At 51.5% G+C, this 25,529-nt stretch overlaps 1 pseudogene; it reads right to left on the bottom strand.

Annotated features, from left to right (window-relative positions):
- Positions 1-25,529, bottom strand: part of LOC120917474 — a 1,233,721-nt pseudogene that overhangs the window by 756,139 nt on the left and 452,053 nt on the right.

Here is a 25,529-nt window from a genome sequence, read left to right as displayed (position 1 = left end):
AATTTATGAAAAGCTTAGCACTGATGTGCAGTTGTAGAATAGACTATAAAAAAACACTTACTTGTGTATCAATCCATTCAGTTCCTTGTGGAGTATGTTGAACCTTGCCATAAAAATGCACAGGAATCGTATATTCTGGACGGGCTTTTTCCCAGGGGTTTCCATACCTCAGCCAGTCATCTGCCTCTTCCACCTAATTAACAAAATAAAAATGTCATAGAAACAGTACTGGTAAAGTCAGTAAACATATCATACTAAATTGGCTTACAAATTCTTGCGAGAACAAATATAAGCAATGACTACGCTGTTGAGCTCATTATTTCTGAATTCTTTCCTAGCTTCTAACTTTATTTTCTGCTTTTAATATGCCTTTTGAGATCCTTCTGAGGTGTCATGGCCAAATCCTGTCTCAGCCACTTATGTCATCAAACACAAATCAGCAAGTAAATGGCCAGCTGCTTCCAGCTACAAAGCTTTTCCCAGAAAGTTTACAGCCTCTCTTCAACCATGGATTGCCTTTCTGTGATACCGAATAGAGTTGGCCCGGCGGTTGTCCGGCGATCGATTCGCGGCGAACTTTGCTCTTTCGTGGTCCGCCAAACCGGTGGACATCTGGCGATATTCGCGGCGGTCCGCTATTTTACATGGAGAAGAACTTTGACCTATGACACATCCATCAGGTGGTGCAGGACAGCCAATTGAGACATTTCAGCACATGGACATGCCCCCTACCTTATAAATAGACCTGATCTGGCAGCCATCTTACATTCTGCTTTTTTGTCAGGTTGATGTTTGGAGTAGGGACAGGCTGTATTCAATCAAATAGCTATCTAAAAGGTCCACAAAAGTCATTTTAAGGACTGGTATAGGTGTGCTACTTGCTTTGCAGTATATAGGTGTGTAATACATCCATATACTTTTTGTCAGTGTAGGGACAGGTTGGTGTTTGGAGCAGGGACAGGCTGTATTCAATCAAATAGCTATCTAAAAGGTCCACAAAAGTCCTTTTAAGGACTGGTATAGGTGTGCCACTTGCTGTGCAGTATATAGGTGTGTAATCTGTGTTGCCAACCGTACGTATTTTTACATACAGCCCGTAAAAAAATGCAATTTCTTGCTGTACGTAATTGTCCGTGATAGGACAAAAGTGCACGTAAAAAAAAGGCGTGACTGGCGAGCTGCCCGACTCCCGAGCTAAGCCGCCGAATGGAGCTGATTCTGATCTTGTGATCCAGGGGGCGGATTTGTCAGTAGGGTGACCAAGTGTCCCGGATTGCCCGGGACAGTCCCTTATTGTGGAGCTCTGTCCCGGGTACATTCATTGCGGGACAATACATTCTCCCGGAATGGAATGACCCCGGCCGGCCGATGCAGCCGTTCAGAATTGTGTGTGGCCATGTCTGTCTCCTCTCTTCCTGGCTCTCCCCTCTCCCGCCCCACCAACGATTTCATCCTATCAGCAGAGCAAGGGGGTGGGAGAGCAGCACAGTCAGCAGGATTGGAGGAGTCTTTTCACAACAGCTCCTCCCGCCCCCCTGCTCTGCTCTGCTGATAGGAAGATAATGCTGTAGATGCTAATTGATTGGACGAGCGGGGCAGGCATTGAGTTAGTCTTACAATGGATGGAGGTGTAGGTTGGGGATTGCAATGCTGTCTCCCTGCTAGACGTACAGTGTAACTAAGGCTGTGACTGTGATCTGTGTCCTGGCACTGCTCGTCTCTCTCTCGTGACAGAAATGGGGGCAAAGCGCTGCCTGTGTCTGTGTCTCCGAGTCCCCACCCTGCTTCCCAGTCCTCAGGTCCCTCCTAGGTGCTCGTTCACCTCCAGATGCTCTCCCCCTCCCCCCTAGCTCTGATCCAGGTCCTTCTGACCGTTCCAGGCTGTGCAATGCCCAGGATCCCCTTTAACACTGCCCTCTGCTCCTCCATTGAACCCTGTGTGGGAGCTCTCTCCTTCCCTGCACCCAGCCACCACCCCTCTACTCTACAGAACCCTGCCCCCAACCCATAGTACCCTGCACCCCTGCACAGAACCCTGCACCCCAACCCATAGTACCCTGCACCCCTCCACAGAACCCTGCACCCCAACCCATAGTACCCTGAACCCCTCCACAGAACCCTGCACCCCAACCCATAGTACCCTGAACCCCTCCACAGAACCCTGCTCCCAACCCATAGTACCCTGCACCCCGCCACAGAACCCTGCCCCCAACCCATAGTACCCCAATCCCAACCCATAGTACCCTGCACCCCTCCACAGAACCCTGCCCCCAACCCACAGAACCCTGCCCCCAACCCGTAGTACCCCAACCCCAACCCATAGTACCCTGCACCCCCCCACAGAACCCTGCCCCCAACCCATAGTACCCTGCACCCCTCCACAGAACCCTGCCCCCAACCCGTAGTACCCCAACCCATAGTACCCTGCACCCCTCCACAGAACCCTGCCCCCAACCCATAGTACCCTGCACCCCTCCACAGAACCCTGCCCCCAACCCGTAGTACCCTGCACCCCAACCCATAGTACCCTACACTCCTCCTCAGAACCCTGCCTCCAACCCATAGTACCCTCCACAGAACCCTGCCCCGGCCCATATTACCCTGCACCCCTCCACAGAACCCTGCCCCAAACCATAGTACCCTGCACCCCTCCACAAAACCCTGCCCCCAACCCATAGTACCCTCCACCCCTCCACAGAACCCTGCCCCCAACCCATAGTACCCTACACCCCTCCACAGAACCCTGCCTCCAACCCATAGAACCCTCCCCAGAACCCTGCCCCAACCCATAGTACCCTGCACCCCAACCCATAGTACCCTGCACAGAACCCTGCTCCCCTCCACAGAACCCTCCACCCCAACCCATAGTACCCTGCACCCCTCCACAGAACCCTGCACCCCAACACATAGTACCCTGCACGCATGGTGTCGGGATGATTTAAGTGCCGACATCAGCCATTCACCCGACAAATCACCCGCCACTGAATTCCCTGTCAACCCAGAGACTACATTCCTCCCCCCTTCCACAAGATCATTCCCCCATGCAAAAAGGTTGGGGACCGCTGTTCTAAAGCGACATCACTTCCTCCTAGCACTCTATGAAATCATATTGTTTTAGGAACGGGGAGGGGGGGGGAGTGTCCCTGAATGGCAGTTTGAAAATGTGGTCACCCTATTTGTCAGAGGCTGACAGGTGTGCAGCGTGCTACTGGTGGCGCGGCGGCGGCGATGCGAGTGATGTCATGGCACATCCAGCCAGGCGCGCCAGGCTTTAAAAAATACTGTAGTCACCAGGAGCTCCGAGCTGGGCAGGCGGAATGGAGCAGTTTTTCCTTTATGGTGGCGGCGGTGGCCGTGGTCTGCCCAGGAAATTCAGTGACAGCCCAGCAGCTGCCCACAGTGCCCAGGCATCCACAAACGGACCAGCTCAAGGCAAGCCTGCATTCTCAAACTTCTTTGCTTTAAGGTAAGGAGGTGATGGTGGCAAGAGGAGCTGGTGCCTGATGGTGGCAAGAGGAGCTGGTGATGGTGGCAGGAGCTGGCAGGGGCAGAAGGGGGCAGGAGGTGGCAGGAGCTGGTGATGGTGGCAGGAGCTGGCAAAAGGGGGCAGGAGGAGGTGGTGGCAGAAGCTGGCGGTGGGGGCAGGAGGAGCTGGTGGCAGGAGTTGGTGCCTGATGGTGACAAGAGGAGCTGGTGATGGTGGCAGGAGCTGGCGGGGGCAGGAGCTGGCTGGCGGTGGGGCAGGAGGAGCTGACAGTGGGGGCAGGAGAAGCTGGTGGCAGGAGCTGGCGGTGGGGGCAGGAGGAGCTGGCAGCGGGAGCTGGTGATGATGGCAGGTGGTGACAGGAGGAGGTGGTGGCAGGAGGTGGTGGCAGGAAGTGATGGTGGCAGGAGCTGGTGATGGTGGCAGGAGGAGCTGGTGATGGTGGCAGGAGCTGGCAGGGGCAGAAGGTGGCAGGACCTGGCAGGGGCAGGAGGTGGCAGGAGCTGGTGATGGTGGCAGGAGCTGGCGATAGGGACATGAGGAGGTGGTGGCAGGAGCTGGCGGTGGGGGCAGGAGAAGCTGGTGGCAGGAGCTGATGCCTGATGGTGGCAAGAGGAGATGGTGCCTGATGGTGGCAGGAGCTGGCGGGGGCAGGAGCTGACTGGTGGTGGGGGCAGGAGGAGCTAGCGATGGGGGCAGGAGGAGCTGACGGGAGCTGGCGGTGGGGGCAGGAGGAGCTGGCGGCAGGAGCTGGTGATGATGGCAAGTGGTGACAGGAGGAGCTTGTGGCAGGAGCTGGTGTTTAGGGATGAGCTTGTCGTTCGACTCGAACATATGTTCGGCTCGAACATCGTCTGTTCGTACGTTCGACGAATTTCAAACAAAACGGGTCGTTCGCGCCAAATTCGAGTGACGCGCGTCGGCCCATAATTCACTGCGGCGTTGCGCACTGATGATTGGCCAAGCATGCACCATGACCCTGCATGCTTGGCCAATCACAAGGCGCAAAAAACGAAGAACCACAATTGGCCAAAGCCAGGGTTTGGCCAATTATGGCTTAGGGGGTTTAGTACACGCCCCACACTATATAAGGCCGCCTGTAAGGCGGCCGCGTGTAGTGTGTTCTGGCTTTGTTAAAGAAAAGAACAGTCAGACAGTTAGAGAGAGAGAGATAGATAGAGACACACTGGACCGGATTCAGATACATTGGCGCATATTTACGCCGGCGTAGCGCATCTTAATTCCGCTACGCCGGACCAGCGCGGAGAGGCATGTACTGTATTCAGAAAGATATTACTCACCAAGATGCACCAGCGGAACGTATTTTCGATGGCGTAAGGCGGCGTAAGTGTAAGTGGGCGTCACCCCATGCAAATGCTGGTCCGACCGTGTCGCAGAGAGATACATCGGGCGTATCTTAAACGGCGCATGCGCTGTGACGTCACCGGACTGTCTGCCCCCATCTGCACATGTGCACAACTGCGCCCGGCGTAACCCGTAAGATACGCCGGCCCACTGCCTACGCCCAGTGCATAAATATGCCCAGACATGCGCCCGTCAAGTGCAAAAGTGCACAAGCATTTATTTTACTGCTGTTTCTTGGGATTTGTTGGAATTATGTCTGCACCAGGGACTTCCAGTGACCGGCGGATGACCAATTTTAGCCCTGAGGAGAAGGCGATTATCATTGATGGGCTCTCTCAACACAGCTCCCGCCTCTATGGGCCACAGAGTGGCTCCACTGGTAAGGATGTCAAAATCCGCATTTATGCGGAGATCACCACCCAGGTGAATGCCCTTGTCGTGGCGGCCAGGGAGCCAAAACACATCCGAAAAAAAATAAACGACCTGCGGAGACTGGTGAAGGAAAAGCTTGTGGCGATGAGGAAGCATGCCACTGGCACAGGTGGAGGACCAGCCGAAAACATCTCCCTGACGCCTGAGGAGATGGTCGTTGCCTGGTTTTTGGATAGGCAGCTGGTGGAGGGCCTGGAGGGCTTTGATTCTGGTGAACAACCCTTGAGGACAGGTAAGTGTGTTTTATCTGGTTTTTCTGGTGTGTAGCATGTGTGGGGGGGGCAAGGGAACATGTGACAAGTGTGTGGGTCCACCAACATGTGAATGTTTTGTGTTATCCACAGATGTGCAGGAGGGAGCTGGGCCGTCATCGGCAGATGTGCGACCCACGCCACTCGTGGTGGAGAGTGCCCCTACCTCTCCTCTTGAGGAAGTGGAGGAGGAGCACGTCGGGATAGAGGAGGATGCGGTATATCTCATGGAGGAGACCCCCATACCTGGTGCCTCCCAAACCTCCTCCCCCATCAGGGATAGCCCCTCAAGGGCCACAATCCCTATCAGGGATAGCCCCTCAAGGGCCACAATCCCTATCAGGGATAGCCCCTCAAGGGATCTCCCCTCCAGCCGGCCCCAAGCCTCTCCGGCCCCTAGGAAGGCTACCCGGAAGACCCGAGGAGTCCCTGAGGAGTTTGAAGATAATGTGGCGAGGGACCAGACCATGCAGACCCGCCATATGGGTTCCCTAGCGGGTGACCTGCAATGAGTTGCAGCTAGCCTGGCCTCCTTGGCCGAGAGCCAGGCTGCCTGCACTGTGGCTGTGCAGGAGGCGCTCACCCAGCAGGCTGCCCAGAATGACAACATTAATGAGAGCCTGCAGGATGTTGTGGGCAACGGTGCAACCCTTCTGAACAGTCTGGGGGACCTGCAGGCCACCACATCTGGCCTTGTCTCAGAGGTCCGGAGCCTGGCAGCTGCTGTCCGTGAGGAGGGGAGGCAGATACGGGGCCAACAGCGCAGCAATACAGCCCGCCGGTTGCGGATGCAGGCTGCCACCAATTGCTATCTCCACCGGATAGCCGTGGCATTGGGGGGCAGCCAGGCAGCCAGGGAGAGACCTGGGGATGTTCCACAACCAGCCCCCCATCTGAGGCTCGCCCCAGGCAACTGCGCCCCAGGAGCCTAGGGACAAGACGGAGCCCACGACAGGGCCGTTGATTTTTTTTTCTTATTTTATTTTATACTCAGATTATGAGTTTTATTTATTTTTTATTCCCTGCACACGGGGGAGTAGTGCAGGCTACAGTGTGACTGGTGTGTAAATGTGGGGGGGTGACACTCCTGCTGGCAAAGGGGTGTCACCCTCAGTCGTTGGGGAGAAGTTATCCCCACGACACGTGTGAATGGTGTATGAATGTACAGCAACCTAATTGGAGCCTTGGCGCTGCGTTGCTGCTCCCAAGTACCGTGCGGTGTACTTTGGGCTAATCCAATTTGATGAGGATGTGGGGTGTGTGCTAGGGACCACAGTGGTGTGCATGCGTGCATTCTCCTTGTGCCATGATGAATGTGTGTTTTTAACTTGAAAAGAAGCCTACCACGAGGCATCTCCTGACTGCTCTTCCCTCAGCAGACGGGGGACCCTCTGGCAGGGGGGGGACTGTGTGGTTGGGGGGTCAGGTCATCACGTATGTCAATCTCCAGGCCCTTTCTCATTGTGTAGTTGTGCAGAATGCAACATGCACCGATGATCTGGCACACAAAGTTTGGGGAATACAACAGGGTACCCCCAGACTTATCCAGGCATCGGAAACGGGACTTCAGGAGGCCAAAGGTGCGTTCCACCACTGCACGGGTACGTGCGTGTGCATCATTGTATCTTCTCTCTCCTGGGGTTTGGGGATTCCGGAATGGAGTCATTAGATGGTGTAACGGCTACCCACTGGTAGTGAGGGGTATCGGCCGTTGGAGACGTCCTTTTCCCTGGCAAGCTGCGATATGCAGGTACCGCCGGTATATCCCATCGAACGCCCTTCCAAGAAACGAGACGTGTTACGTTTGAAGGGTCAAGCAGACTCTCTTTATTTGGCATATTTCACCTGCTTATATCTGGTTACAACTGTTACAAGAACAATGACAGTTTCCGCCCTCCCCTTTTCCCAGTAGGGGGCTTCAACACAGACCCCCTGAAACAATGACATCTCCTTGAATTAATCACTTGACCAGTTTCTAGACACTTCGGCACCTCACCCCACTTAACATTTCCTGGCCAGGCACATAGAATTCAATTAACCTTTAAAACAATTATCACTCACACATAATCCCCATCAGCATACACCTCACAGGGGGCTGTTTACCTGCACACAAAAGAAGAGTTCATTATCTATGCGAAGAGTACATTAGCATTCAACAATGAAAAGAAACTTGTCCAATTAACCCTTTGAGCTCAGAATACAATGTGGTACATCCAATGGTGACAAGCCATGCAGTTCCTTGTAGTCCCCCTGCACGAAGATTATAACTGTCTCGGCAGCATGCATGTGTCCGTTACACTACTCCCCCTTTGTGGAACACTCCGGCAGACCCGGATTGATCTTTTTCGGATCAACTTGGGGATGTCCGGTCTGCTGTTAGGGTAAAAGTTCAGTTTGCCTGGACAGTCCGTCGGCATTCCCATTGAATCTGCCAGGGCGGTATTGGATAGAAAAATTGTAGGGTTGTAGGGCCAAGCTCCATCTTAGCAAGCGCCCATTATCTCCGGCTACTCGGTTCAGCCATACTAGTGGGTTATGGTCCGTGATCAGGGTGAATTCCTGACCATACAGGTAGGGTGTGAGCTTCTTTAAGGCCCAAACCAGGGCTAAACATTCCTTTTCCACGGCCGCGTAGCTCACTTCCCTGGGTAATAGTTTTCTACTCAGGTACGCGACAGGGTGTTCTCCTCCATCCTCCCCGATCTGGCTTAGAACTGCCCCCAGTCCATACATGGACGCATCTGTATGAACGACAAATCTTTTGTTAGGGACGGGGGCAGATAGGACAGGTGCGTTGATCAATGCTTGTTTCAAGGTTTGGAATGCTGTTTCACAGGCGGGAGACCACAGGACTACTCTAGGCAAATTCTTTTTGGTCAAATCCGTCAGGGGTTTGGCAATGGTACTATAGTCAGGGACAAATTTTCTGTAATACCCCGCTGTCCCTAGAAATGCCAGTACCTGGGTCTTAGTGTGGGGAGTTGGCCAATTGGCTACAGCCTCAACCTTAGCGGGTTCTGGTCGTTGTTTCCCACACCCCACTCTGTGTCCCAAGTACTGGACTTCTGCCATCCCGAAATTACATTTTTCTGGTTTCAGGGTTAGGCCCGCGGCCCTAATCTGATCCAGTACAGCCTCAACATGCCTCAAGTGTTCCCCCCAAGTCTCACTATAGATCGCAATGTCATCCAGGTACGCGCACGCAAAATACTGGAAGCCATCAAGGAGGCGGTCCACTAAGCGCTGAAATGTGGCTGGGGCGTTCTTCATCCCAAATGGCATGACCTTGAACTGGAATAAGCCAAATGGGGTGACAAATGCCGACTTAGGGATAGCCTCTTTGGACAGGGGAATCTGCCAATACCCTTTGCACAGATCGATTGTGGTCAGATAACGTCCCCTGGCAATACGATCTAATAGCTCGTCTACTCGGGGCATGGGGTAGGCATCTGTCACGGTTTTGTCATTGAGGCGTCGGTAATCGACACAGAATCGGGTTGTTCCGTCCTTTTTGGGTACTAGGACAACGGGCGAGGCCCAGGGGCTGTCAGATGGTTCTATGATCCCCAGTCTTAACATTTCTTGTATTTCCTTCCTCATCTCCTCTTTTACTGCCTCAGGGATTCTGTAGGGAGTCTGTCTGAGAGGGTTTTGTCCTGGGGTCTCTACGTAGTGAGTCGCTAAGAGAGTGTACCCGGGCTCCTGGGAAAATGTCAGTCCTTTCTCAGTTATCAATTGTCGCATCTGTCCCTTTTCTGCGGGAGGTAACCGCTCCCCTAGCTGTATCGTATTGAGCAGAGTCTTAGGTTCCGAATCTGCTAATAGATCTGGGATGGGTAAGCTGTCGGGGTCTTCAGTGGCTGGAATACATATGGCTGCTACATCCTCTGGTCTTTCCTGATACTCTTTTAATAAGTTTACATGAAAGGATTTCTGGACCCTTTCATCTTGGCTGCTGGCAATTACAGATGGGGTCCAAGTGCATATGCCGTGTCACCTGGAAGGGAAAAGACAGGAGGATGTTAGTCATGCATGTGCCCCTCGTGATGTCTGCATCATGGGGTCGGACAGTCATGCCTGACTCCCATGTCACTCACCAGCCAGCCAGCTGTCCCTGTACACGTTCTGTTCAAATTCTGTTGGGATGTTGCTTTGACGGTATATGTAGCTGTCGTGGCTGGCCCCTGGGTGTTTGGCACGGACGTGCCATATGAGGCATTGGGCATCGTCTAACACCTGTACGTTGATGGAATGCCAATGCTTCCGATTGCAGTATATGTGCTCTGTGTCACGGGGGGGCCGTAGTGCCACATGGGTGCAATCAAGGGCCCCCACAGTGCGTGGGAATCTTGCAATTCTGTAGAAATCTGTCATTGCCTTCTGCCGCAGATGCTTCTGGGTGGGTTTGATGAAGTGGTGGGACATGCGTCTGAGGATTGCGGGGACAACCTGGTGCACGCATCTGCTCATGGTGGATTGTGACAAACCAGCCACGACTCCACTTGTTCTTTGAAAAGATCCACTGGCGAGGAAATGCAGTGTTGCCAGTACCTTGACCAGTGGCTGCACTGCATGTACGCGGTGTGTCTTGCTGGTGATGTCATCCTGCAGGGTTCTGGCTAATTCCAGGATGGCATCAGGGCTGAATCTGAAGATGCGATACACCTCCAAATCACCCATGCCAAAGACGTCAATGCGCATGCGGAATATCCTCTCCCGTGCCCTCCTACGTGCCCGTCGACGCAGTAGTGCTATGACCACAGCTGCTCTCCAGCTGACCTGTGCAACTCTGGTGCAAAGTTACCCCTGCTTTATGAGGGGTAACTTTCTGCCGGACTTTCCAGTTACGCGCGTAGCCTGCGCCAGCCAAACTTAAGTTTCTGAATCGGCGTATCTCCCTCATTTGCATATTTGAATACAAAATCCATGGGAGCGCCAGATCAGTCCAGTGTAAATATGCGCCTACGCCGCGCCGGCGTAGAAAAGTTACGCCGGTAGGAAGAAGCCTATTTTGAGGCGTATCTGGTTCTGTGGGTACGGCGCATAGATACGATGGCGCAAATTTACACTTACGCCGCACATCTCGAGATACGCCGGCGTAAGTGCTATCTGAATCCGGGCCAGTGTCTTTTCTACCAGATAGATAGATAGATAGATAGATAGATAGATAGATAGATAGATAGATAGATAGATAGATAGATAGATAGATAGATAGATAGATAGAGCAGGAAGGCTAGTCAGTTTAGTTAAATTTACAGTGTGTAGAGGATATATATACATCCTAGCATTGTACATATATTTATACACTGTATAGCTTAGCTAGATCAGCTATTCATATTGTTAGGCAGTAGATTGTGCTAGATGCAGTGCTCTAACGTGTTGTATTGCCTGCATAGTGTTTAGTTTACACCTAAACATAGTACTCATAGTGTTAGTGGACGTGTGCTTTTTAATTGCCCATAAACGCATTAGCTGTTACTGCAAGTGGGCTATTTAATAGTGTATAAAGGGATATTGCGTGAGTGAGAACGTTGTTCGCAGTCGGTAGAAAATGTCATGAAAACGATCGTGCAGTACGACGATATGAAACTTGATTTTTGGACTTTATGATCAGTGGATGAGTTTGTGGGTTAGATATGGGGAGGAAGCTAAGGCTTGACTGACATTTTTTTTTTGCTAAATTTTGACTTGCAGAAATAATGAAGGCCTTCAGAGAACAGGAGTTCTTCACAGAATTTGTTCAAAGGGGGCCCCGGATGGCAACCCCCTTTTTTCTAGAATTTTTCTTTTCCAAAAAAATAATTTATTGAGCCAAGATCTGGCATTGTAATGGCCCCCCCACCCCTAAAATAATCGACCTATTGTTGCCACACAGCACGTGCACTTTGGGGGGCCAAGCCTGTATGGACAGTCTCACGGGCCACCACCACTGGAACATCAGTGGCCTCATCAGGCACAAGTGTCATGTAGTTTGTTGAGGGTCTCTTTAAGAAATTGTGCAATATGCAGGAGCAAAGTATGACATGGTTCTGATTCTACTTAAGAAACCTACAGTCCTTATCTTGTTTGCAACGCCTGTATACTGCTGTTCAAAGTATATAGGGCCAAAAGGTTTTGTCAGGGCCGATCCTCCCTATAGGCTCACTATGCAAGCCGCTTAGGGCCCCCCGCAAAGCTGCAAAGGGCCCCCCAAATTACTAAAGGCCCCGCCTGGTGAGAAGACATTTTCGCCCCCTCACCCCGCTTCTAAACTCGCTGGTTGAGTCATTTCCGACAGCAGAACACCCCCTCACCCCGCTTCTCAACATTCATTAATGTGACATGTCACTGTCGTCAGCGCCCCCCCCAGATTCTCATTTTTAATGTACCATGTCATTTTGCTTAGGGCCCCAGGGAGGTCAGGATCGGCACTGGGTCTTGTAATGACCTGGGGGGAGTGGTGGCGGGGAAACTCATGCTATTTTTTTCAATGATTTTTATCCATATTGCAGGGACCAAACATTACATTAAAGCCGCAAGCAGTATTAAATTACTTTTTTCTGAGAGTAATCTCATGTTGTGCAGGGACATTTCTAAACACGTGCCACTACTATAGACACCCAGCAGGTACCATATTTAAAGGAATTTTTTTTTTTTTTACTTTAAGCATCATTAAAATTGCTGCTCAAGAAAAAACTACAGTTTTTAAAACTTTTTTTCCATTGATACATGTTCCCTGGGGCAAGACCTGGGTTCTCAAAGACGTTTTCCAACAATAACTTGAATATTGGGCTTTAAAATGAGCACTTTTGAATTTGAACGTTCGAGTCCCATAGACTTCAATGGGGTTCTAAATGTTCGCGCGAACGATTGGTCTGTTCGAACATTCTGGTGCGAACCTAACGCGGGTATGTTCGGCTCATCCCTACTGGTGATGATGGCAGGAGCTGGTGGTGGCAGAAGGTGATGGGGGCAGGAGCTGGTGGTGGCAGGAGGAGGTGGTGATGGTGACAGGAGGAGCTGGCAGGGGCAGAAGGTGGCGGGGGCAGGAGGTGGCAGGAGCTGGTGATGGTGGCAGGAGCTGGCGATGGGGGCAGGAGGAGGTGGTGGCAGGAGCTGGCGGTGGGGGCAGGAGGAGCTGGTGGCAAGAGTTGGTGCCTGATGGTGGCAAGAGGAGCTGGTGATGATGGCAGGAGGTGATGGGGGCAGGAGCTGGTGGTGGCAGGAGGAGCTGCTGGTGGTAGCAGGAGCTGGTTGGGGCAGGAGCTGGCGATGGTGGCAAGAGGAGCTGGTGATGGTGGCAGGAGGTGGCAGGAGCTGGTGATGGTGGCAGGAGTTGGCGATGGAGGCAGAAGGAGCTGGTGATTGTGGCAGGAGCTGGCAATGGGGGCAGGAGGAGGTGGTGGCAGGAGCTGGCAGTGGGGGCAGGAGGTGCTGGTGGCAAGAGGAGCTGGTGCCTGATGGTGGCAAGAGGAGCTGGTGCCTGATGGTGGCAAGAGGAGCTGGTGGGGGCAAAAGGTGGTGGTGGCAGGAGGAGCTGATTGCAGCTTGTGGCAGGAGGAGCTAGTGGCAGCAGCTGGTGATGATGGCAGGAGGAGCTAGTGGCAGCAGCTGGTTATGATGGCAGGAGCTGGTGATATCAGGAGGTGGCAGGAGGAGCTGGTGGTGGTGGTTGCAGGAGGATCTGGTGATGGTGGCAGGAGGAGCTGGTGGTATCAGGAGGTGGCATGAGGAGCTGCTGGTGGGGGTAGGAGGAGGTGGTGGGGGCAGGAGGAGGTGATGGTGGCAATAGCTGGTGGTGACAGGAGGAGCTGGAGCTGGAGGTGATGGTGAACAAAAACTGATGGACCATTTTTATATTGAAAATAACAGAAATATGTTTTTTTTTTACCTTTTATATCTACCTTAAATCGCATTGCTATTACTTGTTTTGTAGCCTAAATACTGAAATTTGCACCTAAAACTGTAATTTTGTAACTTTTGTAAAATGCCAGTAAAAATTTGGCTGTGCCAGTAAATTCCGGGTGTCGTGCCAGTAAATTTTAATCTGGTAGGTTGGCAACACTGGCCCGGATTCAGGTATGATTTGCGTATTATTTGCGGAGGCACAGGGCAACGATTTTGTCCTACGCCCCCGCAAATAATTTGCGCTGCCCTCAATTCACGGAACAGTAGCTCCGTAAATTGCGAGGGCGCGCCGGCAAAATTGCCCGGCGTAAGCGCGCACAATGTAAATGATCCCGCCGGGGGCGGGAATCGTTTAAATTAGGAGCGCTCCCGCGCCGAGCGTACAGCGCATGCTCCGTCGGGAAACTTTCCCGACGTGCATTGCGGCAAATGACGTCGCAAGGACGTAATTTGCTTCAAAGTGAACGTTAATGGCGTCCAGCGCCATTCACGATTCACTTACGCAAACGAAGTAAAATTCGAACGTCGCGACGCGGGAACGCCGGGTATCCTTAAGCATTGGCTGCCCTGCTTTTAGCATGGGCAGCCTTACGCTAAAGACGCCGTACGCAACCGACGTAACTTGCGTACGCAGGGGGCGCGCAACATTGTGAATCGGCGTAAGTATGCAATTTGCATACTATACGCTGACCACAATGGGAGCGCCCCCTAGCGGTCAACGCAAGAATGCAGCCTAAAATCTGCGTGGCATAAGAGCCTTATGCCACGCAGATTTTAGGCTGCAGTCGGCGTAACGAGTTGAATCAGGAGAACTCGTTACGCCGGCGCAAGTCAGCAATTGTGCTGCGTAACTATGGTTACGCAGGCGCAATTGCTACCTGAATCTGGGCCACTGTGTGTAATACATTCATATACTTTGTCAGTGTAGGGACAGGTTGCTGTTTCCAGCAGGGACAGACTATAGTGATACAAATCGTTACCTAACAGGTCCATAAAAGTCCTTTCAAGCACTGGTATAGGTGTACTACTTGCTCTGCAGTACATAGGTGTGTAATACATTCATATACTTTTTCTCAGTGTAGGGACAGTTTGCTGTTTCGAGCAGGGACAGACTATAGTGACACAAATCGTTACCTAACAGGTCCACAAAAGTCCTTTCAAGCACTGGTATAGGTGTACTACTTGCTCTGCAGTATATAGGTGTAATATACACTTAGGGCCAGATTCTCGTAGCTCGGCGTATCTTTGCGCGGGCGTAATGTATCCGATTTACGCAATGCCTCCGCAACTTAGACGGGCAAGTGCTGTATTCTCAAAGCACTTGCTCCGTAAGTTGCGGCGGCGTAGCGTAAATAGGCCGGCGTAATCCCGCCTAATTCAAATTTGGAACAGGGGGCGTGTTTTATGTAAATAACTTGTGACCCGACGTGATTGATGTTTTTCACGAAACGGCGCATGCGCCGTCCATGGAATTTCCCAGTGTGCATTGCTCCAAAGTACGCCGCAAGGACGTATTGGTTTCGACGTGAAACTAAATGACGTACAGCCCCATTCAGGGACGACTTACGCAAACAACGTAAAATATTCAAAATTTGACGCGGGAACGACATCCATACTTAACATTGGTACGCCGCATGTACACCACCATATAGCAGGGGTAACTTTACGCCGGGAAAAGCCTAACGTAAACGGCGTAACTGTACTGCGTCGGCCAGGCGTACGTTCGTGAATTCCCGTATCTAGCTGATTTACATATTTTTAGGCGTAAATCAGCGAACACGCCCCTAGCGACCAGCGTAAATATGCAGTTAAGATCCGACGGCGTAACAGACTTACACCAGTCGGATCTAATAGAAATCTATGCGTAACTGATTCTAAGAATCAGGCGCATAGATACGACCGCCCAGACTCAGAGATACGACGGCGTATCTGGAGATAAGCCGTCGTATCTCCTTTGAGAATCTGGCCCTTATAATATACTTTTGAATATAGAACGCATATGAAGCGCTACCCCCTCAGGAGCCACTGATTGATTTGGGATTGGCGTATTAAGTTACCTCTATGTAGTGTCTAGGGGTGAAGGGAGTGAGCAGAGCAGTAATCGAATGTCCAATCTGTAGATAAGGTTTTCTGAATGCTTTATTTTCTTGGTCCAACACGACCAACACATCAACTGGAGGTAGACAGGATAGGTTGATGAAATTAGAATAACTTTGCAGTATCAGGCTTTGGATGAAGAAAGCAGTCCTGCCTTCTAGTAGCTGTATCAGTACCTCGCCACCAGGGCCGGCCTTAGGCCTTTAGGCGCCCTGTGCGAGAAAGCTTTACAGCGCCCCCTAGTGACCACGCCCCTCAGTAACCACGCCCCTTGGTAACCACACCCCTCGGTAACCACACCCATTTCTCCAATCCTGGCTCCATTTAAAGCCTTCCATTCCGTTAAGTTCCCAACAAAAAGATTACAAGCTATGATAAAAATACAACTTTTATTCACACGCTATAATAACGCCACATATACTGCAAATCACACTCTATAATAACGCCACATATAAAGTAAATCACACGGTATAATAACGCCACATATACTGGCCCAGATTCAGGTAGATTTGCCCATTAGTTGCACATGTGAAGAGCAGCTGATTTGCTCTGCGCTGGGGCAAATTGGAAAGATTGCCACCTGATTCAGGATTCATTTTGTCTGCTAACTTGCTCCTTTGTAAGGCAAAAATCAGGGCGTAAGGCAGCGCAAGTGAAAGTGGGTGTGCCCTATGCAAATGATCTTTTTTCCACTCAGCAGTGGTTTGCGCCTATTTTCAGGGCAAATTCTGCCCAGCTGCTTGCACTGAGCAAATAAATAGGGGCAGACCTGCGCAGGTCCTGTGCAAAATTACATCCTGCTTTTCCCACCCCCCCCTGAGCAAGGTAATTTTGCCCTTTGCTGCAAGATGGCACCTCCCGGCCAAAAAAAAAGAAGAGGAAGGCTAATTTTGTGGCAGCGGAGATGGAGATCATGCTGGAGGCACTGACGCGCCATACTGCTGTTCTGTATGGCGCTGAATGCCAAAATACTACCGTAGCCCAAAGGAGGGCAATATTTGAGGCGATAACCTTAGACATCAATGCCCTGGGCTTTGAGGACCGGACTTGGATGGACATCCAGAAAAAGTTCACGGACATGCGGCGTCGTGTCCGGGACAAAATTGTCCTCATTAAAAAGCACAGCAGGGGCACCGGAGGAGGACCAGCCTGTTCTGTGCGACTCAATCCGGAGGAGGAGGTCATCTCTCAGAGTCTAGCGCTGGAGCAGGTGGAGGGACTGCCAGGCTATGACTCCACTGTTGGGGACTTGGGGACTGGTAAGTTTTTTGTTTCTCATATCTGCTGTGTATCATGGGAGGGGGTAGAAGTGAACATATGAGGGGGTAGAAGGGAACATGTAACAAGTTTTTGTTTCTCATATCTGCTGTGTATCATGGGAGGGGGTAGAAGTGAACATATGAGGGGGTAGAAGGGAACATGTAACAAGTATTTGTTTCTCATATCTGCTGTGTATCATGGGAGGGGGTAGAAGTGAACATATGAGGGGGTAGAAGGGAACATGTAACAAGTTTTTGTTTCTCATATCTGCTGTGTATCATGGGAGGGGGTAGAAGTGAACATATGAGGGGGTAGAAGGGAACATGTAACAAGTTTTTGTTTCTCATATCTGCTGTGTATCATGGGAGGGGGTAGAAGGGAACATATGATAAGTGTGTTGCTCCAGCAACATTTTTGTTTTGTGTCATCCACAGATGTTGATGATGAGGCTGGGCTGTCGTCGACTGTAGGGCGACCCACGCCATCCCCAGAACATCATGGGGTGCAGTCAGGCCCTCTGCAGATCCTGGGCATGTTGGTGGAGGAGGATATCGGCCAGAGTCCATCTAGGGAGGAGGAAGTGGTGGAGGAGGCCGTTATCCTCAATCTGGAGGAAGCAGTGTCCCTCCAGGAGGATGGATCCCACCATCCCTGACCGACCCACCACCCCCCCGACCATAACATCATCCCCCTCCAGTGTCCCTCCCTCCAGTGTCCCTCCCTCCAGTGTCCCTCCCTCCAGTGTCACTCCCTCCTGTGTGATCCCCTCCCCTTCTGCTCCCTCAGTTCGTACCCCAGCCTCTCCTCCAAGGAAGGCTCTTTCTAAAACTAGGGGTGTACTCTCCAGCCTCCGTGAGTGTCAGCAGGAGGAGCAGGCCCGGCAGACCCACCATATAGGGGAGATGGTGGGAGACCTGAGGCGGGTGGCGGACAGCCTGGCATCCTCCTCCTCCTCTGTCCAGCAGGCCCTCACCCACCATGCTGACCGGGGGGACCGACAGAATGAGACCCTGGAGGATGTTAGTGGCAACTGTGCAGCCATTGTGACCTGTCTGGTTGAACAGCAGGATGCCACTGCATTATTAACTTCGGAGGTGAGCAGGTTGGCAGGTGCGGTGGAGGCCAACACTGCTGCTGTGCGGGAGGAGGGGAGACTTACCCGACGGCAGTTGAGGATAACCACCACATGGCAGATGAGGATGTTGGGACAGACCAACACCGTCCTCAACCGCCTGGCCAACGCCACCACCTGCCAGGAGAGATGAAGTAGGAGTTGATGCCCCCCACCCCATGCTCCACCACGGCGTCTGAGGAGCCAGAGCCGGGGCACCCTTGGGCCAAGGATGTCCAAAAGAAAAAAATAATAACTTGAATATTGGGCTTTAAAATGAGCACTTTTGAATTTGAACGTTCGAGTCCCATAGACTTCAATGGGGTTCTAAATGTTCGCGCGAACGATTGGTCTGTTCGAACATTCTGGTGCGAACCTAACGCGGGTATGTTCGGCTCATCCCTACTGGTGATGATGGCAGGAGCTGGTGGTGGCAGAAGGTGATGGGGGCAGGAGCTGGTGGTGGCAGGAGGAGGTGGTGATGGTGACAGGAGGAGCTGGCAGGGGCAGAAGGTGGCGGGGGCAGGAGGTGGCAGGAGCTGGTGATGGTGGCAGGAGCTGGCGATGGGGGCAGGAGGAGGTGGTGGCAGGAGCTGGCGGTGGGGGCAGGAGGAGCTGGTGGCAAGAGTTGGTGCCTGATGGTGGCAAGAGGAGTTGGTGATGATGGCAGGAGGTGATGGGGGCAGGAGCTGGTGGTGGCAGGAGGAGCTGCTGGTGGTAGCAGGAGCTGGTTGGGGCAGGAGCTGGCGATGGTGGCAAGAGGAGCTGGTGATGGTGGCAGGAGGTGGCAGGAGCTGGTGATGGTGGCAGGAGTTGGCGATGGAGGCAGAAGGAGCTGGTGATTGTGGCAGGAGCTGGCAATGGGGGCAGGAGGAGGTGGTGGCAGGAGCTGGCAGTGGGGGCAGGAGGTGCTGGTGGCAAGAGGAGCTGGTGCCTGATGGTGGCAAGAGTAGCTGGTGCCTGATGGTGGCAAGAGGAGCTGGTGGGGGCAAAAGGTGGTGGTGGCAGGAGGAGCTGATTGCAGCTTGTGGCAGGAGGAGCTAGTGGCAGCAGCTGGTGATGATGGCAGGAGGAGCTAGTGGCAGCAGCTGGTTATGATGGCAGGAGCTGGTGATATCAGGAGGTGGCAGGAGGAGCTGGTGGTGGTGGTTGCAGGAGGATCTGGTGATGGTGGCAGGAGGAGCTGGTGGTATCAGGAGGTGGCATGAGGAGCTGCTGGTGGGGGTAGGAGGAGGTGGTGGGGGCAGGAGGAGGTGATGGTGGCAATAGCTGGTGGTGACAGGAGGAGCTGGAGCTGGAGGTGATGGTGAACAAAAACTGATGGACCATTTTTATATTGAAAATAACAGAAATATGTTTTTTTTTACCTTTTATATCTACCTTAAATCGCATTGCTATTTGGATTGTGTACTTGTTTTGTAGCCTAAATACTGAAATTTGCACCTAAAACTGTAATTTTGTAACTTTTGTAAAATGCCAGTAAAAATTTGGCTGTGCCAGTAAATTCCGGGTGTCGTGCCAGTAAATTTTAATCTGGTAGGTTGGCAACACTGGCCCGGATTCAGGTATGATTTGCGTATTATTTGCGGAGGCACAGGGCAACGATTTTGTCCTACGCCCCCGCAAATAATTTGCGCTGCCCTCAATTCACGGAACAGTAGCTCCGTAAATTGCGAGGGCGCGCCGGCAAAATTGCCCGGCGTAAGCGCGCGCAATGTAAATGATCCCGCCGGGGGCGGGAATCGTTTAAATTAGGCGCGCTCCCGCGCCGAGCGTACAGCGCATGCTCCGTCGGGAAACTTTCCCGACGTGCATTGCGGCAAATGACGTCGCAAGGACGTCATTTGCTTCAAAGTGAACGTTAATGGCGTCCAGCGCCATTCACGATTCACTTACGCAAACGAAGTAAAATTCGAACGTCGCGACGCGGGAACGCCGGGTATCCTTTAGCATTGGCTGCCCTGCTTTTAGCATGGGCAGCCTTACGCTAAAGACGCCGTACGCAACCGACGTAACTTGCGTACGCAGGGGGCGCGCAACATTGTGAATCGGCGTAAGTATGCAATTTGCATACTATACGCTGACCACAATGGGAGCGCCCCCTAGCGGTCAACGCAAGAATGCAGCCTAAAATCTGCGTGGCATAAGAGCCTTATGCCACGCAGATTTTAGGCTGCAGTCGGCGTAACGAGTTGAATCAGGAGAACTCGTTACGCCGGCGCAAGTCAGCAATTGTGCTGCGTAACTATGGTTACGCAGGCGCAATTGCTACCTGAATCTGGGCCACTGTGTGTAATACATTCATATACTTTGTCAGTGTAGGGACAGGTTGCTGTTTCCAGCAGGGACAGACTATAGTGATACAAATCGTTACCTAACAGGTCCATAAAAGTCCTTTCAAGCACTGGTATAGGTGTACTACTTGCTCTGCAGTACATAGGTGTGTAATACATTCATATACTTTTTCTCAGTGTAGGGACAGTTTGCTGTTTCGAGCAGGGACAGACTATAGTGACACAAATCGTTACCTAACAGGTCCACAAAAGTCCTTTCAAGCACTGGTATAGGTGTACTACTTGCTCTGCAGTATATAGGTGTAATATACACTTAGGGCCAGATTCTCGTAGCTCGGCGTATCTTTGCGCGGGCGTAATGTATCCGATTTACGCAATGCCTCCGCAACTTAGACGGGCAAGTGCTGTATTCTCAAAGCACTTGCTCCGTAAGTTGCGGCGGCGTAGCGTAAATAGGCCGGCGTAATCCCGCCTAATTCAAATTTGGAACAGGGGGCGTGTTTTATGTAAATAACTTGTGACCCGACGTGATTGATGTTTTTCACGAAACGGCGCATGCGCCGTCCATGGAATTTCCCAGTGTGCATTGCTCCAAAGTACGCTGGAAAGACGTATTGGTTTCGATGTGAAACTAAATGACGTACAGCCCCATTCAGGGACGACTTACGCAAACAACGTAAAATATTCAAAATTTGACGCGGGAACGACATCCATACTTAACATTGGTACGCCGCATGTACACCACCATATAGCAGGGGTAACTTTACGCCGGGAAAAGCCTAACGTAAACGGCGTAACTGTACTGCGTCGGCCAGGCGTACGTTCGTGAATTCCCGTATCTAGCTGATTTACATATTTTTAGGCGTAAATCAGCGAACACGCCCCTAGCGACCAGCGTAAATATGCAGTTAAGATCCGACGGCGTAACAGACTTACACCAGTCGGATCTAATAGAAATCTATGCGTAACTGATTCTAAGAATCAGGCGCATAGATACGACCGCCCAGACTCAGAGATACGACGGCGTATCTGGAGATAAGCCGTCGTATCTCCTTTGAGAATCTGGCCCTTATAATATACTTTTGAATATAGAACGCATATGAAGCGCTACCCCCTCAGGAGCCACTGATTGATTTGGGATTGGCGTATTAAGTTACCTCTATGTAGTGTCTAGGGGTGAAGGGAGTGAGCAGAGCAGTAATCGAATGTCCAATCTGTAGATAAGGTTTTCTGAATGCTTTATTTTCTTGGTCCAACACGACCAACACATCAACTGGAGGTAGACAGGATAGGTTGATGAAATTAGAATAACTTTGCAGTATCAGGCTTTGGATGAAGAAAGCAGTCCTGCCTTCTAGTAGCTGTATCAGTACCTCGCCACCAGGGCCGGCCTTAGGCCTTTAGGCGCCCTGTGCGAGAAAGCTTTACAGCGCCCCCTAGTGACCACGCCCCTCAGTAACCACACCCCTCGGTAACCACACCCATTTCTCCAATCCTGGCTCCATTTAAAGCCTTCCATTCCGTTAAGTTCCCAACAAAAAGATTACAAGCTATGATAAAAATACAACTTTTATTCACACGCTATAATAACGCCACATATACTGCAAATCACACTCTATAATAACGCCACATATAAAGTAAATCACACGGTATAATAACGCCACATATACTGGCCCAGATTCAGGTAGATTTGCCCATTAGTTGCACATGTGAAGAGCAGCTGATTTGCTCTGCGCTGGGGCAAATTGGAAAGATTGCCACCTGATTCAGGATTCATTTTGTCTGCTAACTTGCTCCTTTGTAAGGCAAAAATCAGGGCGTAAGGCAGCGCAAGTGAAAGTGGGTGTGCCCTATGCAAATGATCTTTTTTCCACTCAGCAGTGGTTTGCGCCTATTTTCAGGGCAAATTCTGCCCAGCTGCTTGCACTGAGCAAATAAATAGGGGCAGACCTGCGCAGGTCCTGTGCAAAATTACGTCCTGCTTTTCCCACCCCCCCTGAGCAAGGTAATTTTGCCCTTTGCTGCAAGATGGCACCTCCCGGCCAAAAAAAAAGAAGAGGAAGGCTAATTTTGTGGCAGCGGAGATGGAGATCATGCTGGAGGCACTGACGCGCCATACTGCTGTTCTGTATGGCGCTGAATGCCAAAATACTACCGTAGCCCAAAGGAGGGCAATATTTGAGGCGATAACCTTAGACATCAATGCCCTGGGCTTTGAGGACCGGACTTGGATGGACATCCAGAAAAAGTTCACGGACATGCGGCGTTGTGTCCGGGACAAAATTGTCCTCATTAAAAAGCACAGCAGGGGCACCGGAGGAGGACCAGCCTGTTCTGTGCGACTCAATCCGGAGGAGGAGGTCATCTCTCAGAGTCTAGCGCTGGAGCAGGTGGAGGGACTGCCAGGCTATGACTCCACTGTTGGGGACTTGGGGACTGGTAAGTTTTTTGTTTCTCATATCTGCTGTGTATCATGGGAGGGGGTAGAAGTGAACATATGAGGGGGTAGAAGGGAACATGTAACAAGTTTTTGTTTCTCATATCTGCTGTGTATCATGGGAGGGGGTAGAAGTGAACATATGAGGGGGTAGAAGGGAACATGTAACAAGTTTTTGTTTCTCATATCTGCTGTGTATCATGGGAGGGGGTAGAAGTGAACATATGAGGGGGTAGAAGGGAACATGTAACAAGTTTTTGTTTCTCATATCTGCTGTGTATCATGGGAGGGGGTAGAAGTGAACATATGAGGGGGTAGAAGGGAACATGTAACAAGTTTTTGTTTCTCATATCTGCTGTGTATCATGGGAGGGGGTAGAAGGGAACATATGATAAGTGTGTTGCTCCAGCAACATTTTTGTTTTGTGTCATCCACAGATGTTGATGATGAGGCTGGGCTGTCGTCGGCTGTAGGGCGACCCACGCCATCCCCAGAACATCATGGGGTGCAGTCAGGCCCTCTGCAGATCCTGGGCATGTTGGTGGAGGAGGATATCGGCCAGAGTCCATCTAGGGAGGAGGAAGTGGTGGAGGAGGCCGTTATCCTCAATCTGGAGGAAGCAGTGTCCCTCCAGGAGGATGGATCCCACCATCCCTGACCGACCCACCACCCCCCCGACCATAACATCATCCCCCTCCAGTGTCCCTCCCTCCAGTGTCCCTCCCTCCAGTGTCACTCCCTCCTGTGTGATCCCCTCCCCTTCTGCTCCCTCAGTTCGTACCCCAGCCTCTCCTCCAAGGAAGGCTCTTTCTAAAACTAGGGGTGTACTCTCCAGCCTCCGTGAGTGTCAGCAGGAGGAGCAGGCCCGGCAGACCCACCATATAGGGGAGATGGTGGGAGACCTGAGGCGGGTGGCGGACAGCCTGGCATCCTCCTCCTCCTCTGTCCAGCAGGCCCTCACCCACCATGCTGACCGGGGGGACCGACAGAATGAGACCCTGGAGGATGTTAGTGGCAACTGTGCAGCCATTGTGACCTGTCTGGTTGAACAGCAGGATGCCACTGCATTATTAACTTTGGAGGTGAGCAGGTTGGCAGGTGCGGTGGAGGCCAACACTGCTGCTGTGCGGGAGGAGGGGAGACTTACCCGACGGCAGTTGAGGATAACCACCACATGGCAGATGAGGATGTTGGGACAGACCAACACCGTCCTCAACCGCCTGGCCAACGCCACCACCTGCCAGGAGAGATGAAGTAGGAGTTGATGCCCCCCACCCCATGCTCCACCACGGCGTCTGAGGAGCCAGAGCCGGGGCACCCTTGGGCCAAGGATGTCCAAAAGAAAAAAATAATTTATGACCATTTTTTTTTTTTTTGGTGGCTCAGATTATGAGCTTGTTTTTTGGTTATGCTCAGATTTTTTTTTTTTTTTTTTTATTGATGCTCAGATTATGAGCTTTTTTTTATTTTGTAGCTGCCCCTGGCATGTTGGCACAAAGATGTGAGATCCAGAAAGTGTGGGTGCTCTGCTTGTTCAGCTCGTCTGTCTTGGTGCTGCTGTAGTTGCTCTCCAGCTGACCTGTGGCCATCTGTTGCTAACTTGCCCCTGCTTTTATAAAGTGCAAATTTGCCCTGGCCAAACAGCTTGCGCGCTTTGGGAGCAAAATGCTCCTCACATGCGCAAGTTTATGAATCAGTGGCAGTTCCTCATTTGCATATTTGCTGAGGGAAAACCATGAGAGCGCAAGTTGCTCCCTGAGCAAAATTGCCCCTTAATTGCGCCGGGGCAGGGAAACTGCCTCCGTGCAAAAATGGCACATTTCATGCTTAGCTTGCTTTCTGGGTCACCCGCAAATTTGCCTGGGAGCAAATCCGTACTTGCGCGGCGCAAATCACACTTGCTCCCGCGCAAGTCGTACCTGAATCTGGGCCAGTGTATATCACACGGTATAATAACGCCACTTATAAAGTAAATCACATAGTATAATAACGCCACATATAAAGTAAATCACACGCTATAATAACGCCACATATAAAGTAAATCACATGGTATAATAACACTACCTGTAAATTTACTATCAAATATCAAACATAATTACAATAAAGTATTTTTTAACATTTGCATTTACAGTTCCTTTAAGAAAAACCCTATTTAAAAAAGAAAATACAAAACAGACATTAAGCAGTACACTGCACTTATAAAAAAATAATTTACTTACAGAAAAAAGTTTTTACATCCACTGCCTGCTTCTGTGGATTTTTGCCCTCCTTTGTCTTCTCAGTGCGCATGGCATATGAGCTCCTCACAGCAAGGCAAGGACAACCCCCATGCCGTCTTTCCGGCAGAATCCGCCTGTGGCCTGCCAGGTGTACCTAGAGCATTTGGCATCCGGGGCGGATCCTATATCTGCCCACCCCCCGTAAAAAATGTAAAAACACCCCACTGTGCCCCCTGCATCCTTCAATATCTCTGTCACTACTGTGTACCCCCTCTCCACAACTGCACCAATGGACCTCTCTACATTACACAGCACCCTGCACCTCTGGACCCCTTTACATTACACAGCACCCTGCACCTCTGGACCCCTTTACATTACACAGCCCCCTGCACCTCTGGACCCCTTTACATTACACAGCACCTCTGGGCCCCTTTACATTACACAGCACCCTGGGCCCCTTTACATTACACAGCACCCTGCACCCCTGGCCCCTTTACATTACACAGCACCCTGCACCTCTGGACCCCATTACATTACACAGCCCCCTGCACCTCTGGACCCCTTTACATTACAGAGCACCTCTGGGCCCCATTACATTACAAAGCCCCCTGCACTTCTGGACCCCTTTACATTACATAGCACCTCTGGATGGACCCCTTTACATTACACAGCACCTTGCACCACTGGGCCCC

The sequence above is a fragment of the Rana temporaria genome, chromosome 11 (genome assembly GCF_905171775.1).
Source record: "Rana temporaria chromosome 11, aRanTem1.1, whole genome shotgun sequence".
Lineage (NCBI taxonomy): Eukaryota > Metazoa > Chordata > Amphibia > Anura > Ranidae > Rana > Rana temporaria.
The sequence above is the reverse complement of the archived record's forward strand: the minus strand, read 5'-3'. Positions and strand labels throughout refer to the sequence as shown.